We start from the raw sequence: 7562 nt of genomic DNA, 5'->3' as shown, positions 1-7562 counted from the left end.
GGATGAGGTAGCTTGGATGGGCTATTTACAGATGAGCTATGTACAGGTGCAGTGATCTGTTCGTTCCAGTCATTGGCAGCAGAGAACTGGAAGGAGAGGCGGCCAAATTAAGAATTGGTTTTGGGGGTGACCAGTGAGATATACCTGCTGGAACACGTGCTACGGGTGGGTGTTGCTATGGTGACCAGCGAGCTGACATAAGGCGGGGCTTTACCTAGCAGAGACTTGTAGATGACCTGGAGCCAGTGGGTTTGGCGACGAGTATGAAGCGAGGGCCAGCCAACGAGATCATACAGGTCGGAGTGGTGGGTAGTATATGGGGCTTTGGTGACAAAACGGATGGCACTGTGATAGACTGCATCCAATTTGTTGAGTAGAGTGTTGGAGGCTATTTTGTAAATGACATCGCCGAAGTCGAGGATCGGTAGAATGTTCAGTTTTACGAGGGTATGTTTGGCAGCATGAGTGAAGGATGCTTTGTTGCGAAATAGGAAGCCAATTCTAGATTTAATTTTGGATTGGAGATGTTTAATGTGAGTCTGGAGAGTTTACAGTCTAACCAGACACCTAGGTATTTGATACCCCGTTCAAAGGCACTTAAATATTTTGTCTTGCCCATTCACCCTCTGAATGGCACATACACAATCCGTCTCAATTATCTCAAGGCTTAAAAATCCTTATTTAACCTGTCTCCTGCCCTTCATCTACACTGATTAAACTGGATTTAACAGGTGACATCAATAAGGGATCATAGACTGTCACCTGGTCAGCTCTGTCATGGATAGAGCAGGTGTTCCTAATGTTTTATACACTCACTGTATATATGATAGGTGCAGTGAAATGTGTTGTTTTACAGGGTCAGCCATAGTAGTACGGCACCCTGGTGCAAATTAGGGTTAAGTGCCTTGATCAAGGGCACATCGACATTTTCCTCACCTTGTCAGCTCGGGTATTCAAACCAGCAACCTTTCGGTTATTGGCCCAGCGCACTAACCGCTAGGCTACCTGACACCAGATCTATGACTCATTAATGTCAACCTTTCAGAGTAGTTACAGGAGGAGAAATCACAAACTGTCAATATAGCTCTGCTACTAAACAAAGGTGAGTCTTTAAAACAGTGGCGGTTCTAGACCATTTTAACTGGGGGGGGGGCCAAGATGGGGCCAATTGTACTGTTAGAGGGGCCAGTTACATTAGACATTATTGTTGTCATATCGTTTTCTTCACTGCATTGCAGGCATTAGCAGGCAAAAGACCATGTTCATAATCATCATCGTTGTCACTGTCTAATAACGGATGTAAAAAAAGAATAATTTTTGCTATCAGTTATGTAAAAATGATTTCATACTCCACATTTAGGGGGTCCAAAATTGTTGTCACAGGGGCACTGCCCCCCCACCCCCCCAGAACCGCTAGTGCTTTAAAAGTGAAAGTAACCTCTTTTCTTAGGGCATTACTGACGCAAGAGGCAAGTGTGACAGTGATAAAATGGCTTCCAGACCTCCCAGAGGATCTCTCCTGTCCTGTGTGCTGTGACATCTTCAAGGATTCTGTCCTGTCGTGTAGCCACAGCTTCTGTAAAATCTGTCTGCAGGAATACTGGAAAGGGAATGAGTGTAAAGAGTGTCCAGTTTGCAGGAGTGGATCGTCAAGACACGAACATCCATGTAACCTGGTTTTAAAAAACCTGTGTGAGGCCTGCTTACAGGAGGGAAGTCAGAGAGCTTCAGAAGAGTTGCTCGACATTCTGCACAGTAAGAAACTCAACACACTGGTCACACAATGGTTGAATCAACATTGTTTCCACATAATTTCAATGAAATTACATCATGGAATAGACATTGCCCTCTTGGCCAGATCTCACTCATAAAAGACATCTGTGCCCAGTGGGAAGATCTTCTGTCTGGAGGATAAACAGCCTGTCTGTTTTGTGTCAGACTTCCAGAAAACACACAAACCACAAGTTCTGTTCCATAGACGAAGCTGCACAGGATAAGAAGGTAATAAGCAAACTATAAATATGGGACTCGGGTCCTCAAGGGTTATGTATTCTGGCCTTTGCCTTTTTATCAGCGCAGGTTAATCATGTTTGTGGACTTGTTCTCTATAGCCTTTTAACAACATTAATAAATCAATTGGAGAAATCAGAAATTAGAATCCTTAAGAGTCTGACGGACGGGTGCGTCAATATAAGTAACATAATAAAAAAAAATCCCCATCAAAATCTGTCAGTTTAAGCTAGAGCTATTTTGCAGTAGACAGATGCAGACCATGCATCTGCCTATCCTTCCGCATCTGCGGTGGAAGGTGGCCGAGCTACAGCTGAGCCGAGCTATAATGCCCTTTTAGTGTAAGAGCTGTTTGAAAAGAACACCTGAAATTTCAGCCTGTTTCGGTGGGATGGAGTTTCGGCTTTCATGGTGACCTCACCATGCAGTAAATTAGTTAATAGAATAAATAGACGAATAAAAATAAAGAGCTCCAAAACTCTGCCAATAATAGCACATTGTGTTCCCCTCCCCACTCAGACCACTCCCTGAGAGTCGTAGCAAAAGTCTTGCTTGAAAAATTGCCCTTTGCTAAGAAGCTATTTGTTTCTTTTAGGCCATTATAATATCATTTCACTGCAGAGCAGCTAAATCAGGGTCACACAGTGTTTCTTGGTAGTCTTAAACAAATCTACTTTGAAACAAAAAGCATACACCTCACACACATGGTTATGGGCTTAAAAAAAAAGGAAGACACGTGTACCATGTCAGATATAGTTGAAATGTACTACATTTTGAGGTTATATCCCAGTATTACACTTTATATACATCACAGAAAACTGAAATATAGCAAAACCATTGACATACAAACACCAGATTTTCTGCAGATTTAAAAAAATAAACAATTATTAAATTCAGAAAAATATTAACATTACACCCATGAGGCCAGTAGGTAATTTAACTGAAGGACAGGCTACTTGAAAAACAATCACAGTAAGGTATTTCATTGTTACACAGAAATTATTTGATAGAGAAAACAGCTGAATTTACCCTTTAATATATTACATAGTTAAACTGTTTGCCTCTACTTTGCTCAACCGAGATCCAAACAACCTGTTACATTTTCCACCTTTTGACAGGTCCAGCACACTGAGAAGCTGATGAAGGACGAGTTTTAGAAAACGCCACCAGTTTCTACGAGATGAAAAAAGCAAGCAGGATAGCTGCTCTGAGGGAGGAAGAGGAACAGAAGAGTCAGATGACGGAGATGGGAGAGGTATGACTTTGACACAATCAATCAGAACCATAGATGGGGAGATGAGAGCTGAAGACATTTCATTCCTGAGGTAAGAACCAACATCTTTGTCCTTAGTAGACATTCTTTAGATTTGTTTGATAACTATGTTGATAATATTGATTAACTGCTATGTTGTTCCTCTACAGAACTACAAAGGCCACCTTGGAAAGGTAAGCTGCCCCGTGTCTCTCTGCTTTCTGCAGTTCTGAACCCAACCCCACAGGAACACTGACTCCTGAATGTTTTTCCAGAGCACACTGCCAGATCCAGAGGGTTTCAGGAACACTGACAGACATGATCAAACACCTAGAGGCTGAAGTTCAGAGAAGATACAGGCGATAGTTCAGTACAGTAAGTGTTGTTTTGTGATTACATAATGGAAATTACATTTTGAAATAAAAAGGAGATGCACTCGCGAGCACACACACACACACCTCTGCTGGAAATTACAGTATACCATTTCGTACAAATTGGGACACCATATATATATTTTAAAAAAACATGTATGACCTTGTAAAACAAGACAAACTACAGTGCTCTGTTTAGCTCCCGTGAATTTGGGTCCCAACACTGCTCACCCACATCTCATCCTCTCTAAAGATCTCACCACTGTGAGATCCAGTAGAGAAACGGTTAGAGCAATCCGAGAGAGATTTGATTAAATTATCCTGAGCTCAGAGGGCTGTGACTCAGAGACACACAGTTGTGACATTGCGGTTGGAGACAGTACAGACTTGATTGTCAGTGTGATGCCAGAGTCTGTCCTCAGGAAGGGAATCAGCCCTGGGATGAAATCTTGGGAATAAAGCGCTGGTATGATGCATACACAACCCTAAGGGACAGACTCCTCACAGTGAGACAGAAACCCCAGAAGATCAGAGTGCTGTTGGATTGGGACAGAGGTAAGCTGTTATTCTCTGATCCTGACAATACTGAGGACAAAAGGGGGTGCAACTCGGGGTGGCAGGTAGCCTAGTGGTTAGAGCATTGGGCCAGTAACTGAAAGGTAGCTGGATCAAATCCCTGAGCTGACAAGGTAAAAATGTAATTCTGCCCCTGAACAAGGCAGTTAACCCACTGTTCCCCGGGAGGCCGTCATTGTAAATAAGAATTTGTTCTTAACTGACTTGCCTAATCAAATGAAGGTTAAAGAAAATCATAAAATCAATATTAGGAGCATGTTCATAATGTTTTGTCCACTCAAGGTATGTATAAGAACAGAACAGCAGCTAGAGCTGATAGCAACTGCCAAAATAATGGAAACACTTGAATAAATGAGGGATACAAAGTATATTTAAAGTAGGTGCTTCCACACAGGTGTGGTTCCTCAGTTAATTAAGCAATTAACATCGCATCATGCTTTGGGTCATGTATAAAAATGCTGGGCAGGCCATTATTTTGGCTACCATGGTTATGCCCCCATAGGATGACAGTGCCTCCATCCACAGGGCACACGAGTGGTCACTGAATGGTTTGATGAGCATGAAAACTAATGTAAACCATATGCCATGGCCATCTCCGTCACCAGATCTCAACCCAATTGAACACTTAAGGGAGATTCTGGAGCGGCGCCTGAGACAGCGGCGAATAACCACACTAGCGTCCTAAATAGTAGGCCTTTTGAGTATGCAAACAATAGCATGTGACATTTCGAAAATGTAGTATGCTTTAAAAGCCAGGATGTCATACTCATTTCGGCTTCTCATGTAGTATGAATGAATTGTAAACTTTTCGGGAGTGTCTCACACACACACACACACACACACAATGCATTCAAACCAGATAGGAGGGCTTCAAAATGTGATAGTTCTCTGAAGGTAAACAAAAAAAGAAATTGAAGATAGCTAAGAAAACGAGCAAAGAGTCTCCTGTTCAGATGCAAGTAATTTTTTTTGTCCTTAAAAGGATCATGACCATTTAATCGTATCTTTGAAAACAGATTGTTATTTGCAGCATGCCGTGCCTTTTACTTTAGCTAAATACGTTAACTATGTGCTTTAGTAGGACTTGAAGTTGAATGAATACCCGATAAGCTTGCTGTTATTGAGCAACAACTTCATATTTAACCTAGCTAGCCAGTTATATATGCGAAGCTGTAGCAAAGTAGTAACACTACCCCCGTGGCATACTGTATACTTTTTACTAAACATTATACATCACAAATAGTATGCGAAGATGAGTACATACTATGCAGTTTAAGTACATTGTACGCTAGTATGGGTATTTGGACACGGCCAGCGTTTTTCACCACCATCAACAAAACACCAAATGATGGAATTTCTTGTTGAAGAAGGGTATCCCTCCAATAGAGTTCCGGACAGATTGTAGAATCTATGCCAAGGTGCATTGAAGCAGTTCTGGCCCGTGGTGGCCCATTGCCCTATTAAAGATGCATTATGTTTGCGTTTCCTTTATTTTGGCAGTTACCTGTATGTGTAAGTGGAACAGTACAGTTAAGCCTAATTTATCAGAGAATCAGACCCAAAATGTACATATCTATATACTAGATTGATAGTCTTAAATCTGTATTAAGCTTAAAAATGAATTACCCAGGCAAGGAAGTACTGAATAAAATATGATTTATTTGTCAAAGTAGAGAGATCACAGGAGAGATCCCCTAGGATTTTTTCCCCCAGTGGTGGTAAGGGTAAGGGGGGGGGGCGGGCGGCGGCTCTATTGCTGCTAGTGCTCGCACAATGATATGCTAGCTGTTCCCATAGACTTCCAGTTATTGAGCCAATGACTATCCATTTAAAAGTGCGTCTGCAGAAATAAATAAAAATGATTTTTTTTTTTGCAGGACACACACAGTGACATACAAAGGCACACAGCCGTACACACACACATTGTGGATAAAGAGTTACCTGACTAACCGAACACAGACGGTGTTCTTTAATGGAAGCCTCTCCAACATAATCCAGGTAGAATCAGGATTTCCCCAGGGCAGCTGTCTAGGCCCATTACTTTTTTCAATCTTTACTAATGAATTGCCACTGGCTTTGAGGAAAGCCAGAGTGTTTATGTATGCGGAGGACTCAACACTATACATGTCATCTACTACAGCGACTGAAATGACTGCAACACCTGAAGAGTTGCAGTTAGTTTCAGAGTGGGTGGCAAGGACTATGCTAGTCCTAAATATTTCTAAAACTAAAAGCATTGTATTTGGGACAAATCATTCACCAAACCCTAAAACCTCAACTAAATCTTGTAATAAATAATATGGAAATTGAGCAAGTTGAGGTGACTTAACTACTTGGAGTTACCCTGGATTGTAAAAACTGTCATGGTCAAACATATTTGATACAACAGTAGCTAAGATGGGGAGAAGCATGTCCATGATAAGGCGCTGCTCTACCTTCTTGACAGCACTGTCAGTAGGGCAGGTCCTACAGGCCCTGGTTTTGTCGCACCTGGACTACTGTTCAGTAGTGTGGTCAGGTGCCACAAAAAAGTACTTAGGAAAATTGCAATTGGTTCAGAACAGGGCAGCAGGGCTGGCCCTTGGATGTACACAGAGCTGATATTACGAATATGCGTGTCAATCTCTCCTGTCTCAAAGTGGAGGAGAGATTGACTTCATCACTGCTTGTATTTAAGAGATGTATTGACATGTTGAACGCCCCGAGCTGTCTGTAAAGTAAATGCACGTTACTCTTTTTGTGCGAGTGTTTACCCAGCTATCAGGGAAAAATGCACTGAAAGTATAAAAAGTGTTACTTCATTCACCACCAATGGCAATTAGCTTTTACCCACCAATTTTATTTACCACTACATCACTGGATAGAACGTCCTGTAACGTGAAACAACTGAAACTCTTTGGCCAGAATTCAATATTTGCAGATAGTTTTCTGCACTGTTTTCAGAAGTGCATTTGACTTGCAGAGCAGCATGTCCTGGTTGGAGTGAAATTACACTATTTAGAAACCGTCAGTGCTGTTGCTAGGATGTGCTGCTGTCTGTACTGATTGGGATAAACCACAGGACTGCCGATTTCTAAATCAAGTGTCGGCTCCCTCCAACAGGCACACACTGCTGTGCAAATGAAACTTCAGAAGTGTAGTGAAAATAATAATATTTTTAAAACAACAAAATAAAATATAAAAAACAAATAGGAAAAAAATTAAATAAAAAACAATAAATTGAAAAATGAATATAAAAAATACAAAAAAATATAAAATATAAAAAGAAAAAATAATAATAATAAAATTGAAAGATTTTTTTTTTTAAAGAAATAAAGATATAGATATATATATATATGCAATAGCCTATATTA

The 7562-nt window shown here is 41.0% G+C and overlaps 1 long non-coding RNA gene across 1 annotated transcript; it reads left to right on the top strand.

Moving 5' to 3' along the window:
• Window positions 1-1408: 1408 nt before the first annotated feature.
• On the top strand, window positions 1409-7355 carry LOC106571707 (uncharacterized). Its single transcript, XR_001320985.2, has 3 exons — window positions 1409-1755; window positions 1939-2001; window positions 3129-7355. It is a non-coding gene; the product is annotated as an uncharacterized lncRNA (long non-coding RNA).
• The last annotated feature ends 207 nt before the right edge of the window (window positions 7356-7562 follow it).

Source organism: Salmo salar, chromosome ssa15 (assembly GCF_905237065.1).
Source record: "Salmo salar chromosome ssa15, Ssal_v3.1, whole genome shotgun sequence".
Lineage (NCBI taxonomy): Eukaryota > Metazoa > Chordata > Actinopteri > Salmoniformes > Salmonidae > Salmo > Salmo salar.
The sequence above is the reverse complement of the archived record's forward strand: the minus strand, read 5'-3'. Positions and strand labels throughout refer to the sequence as shown.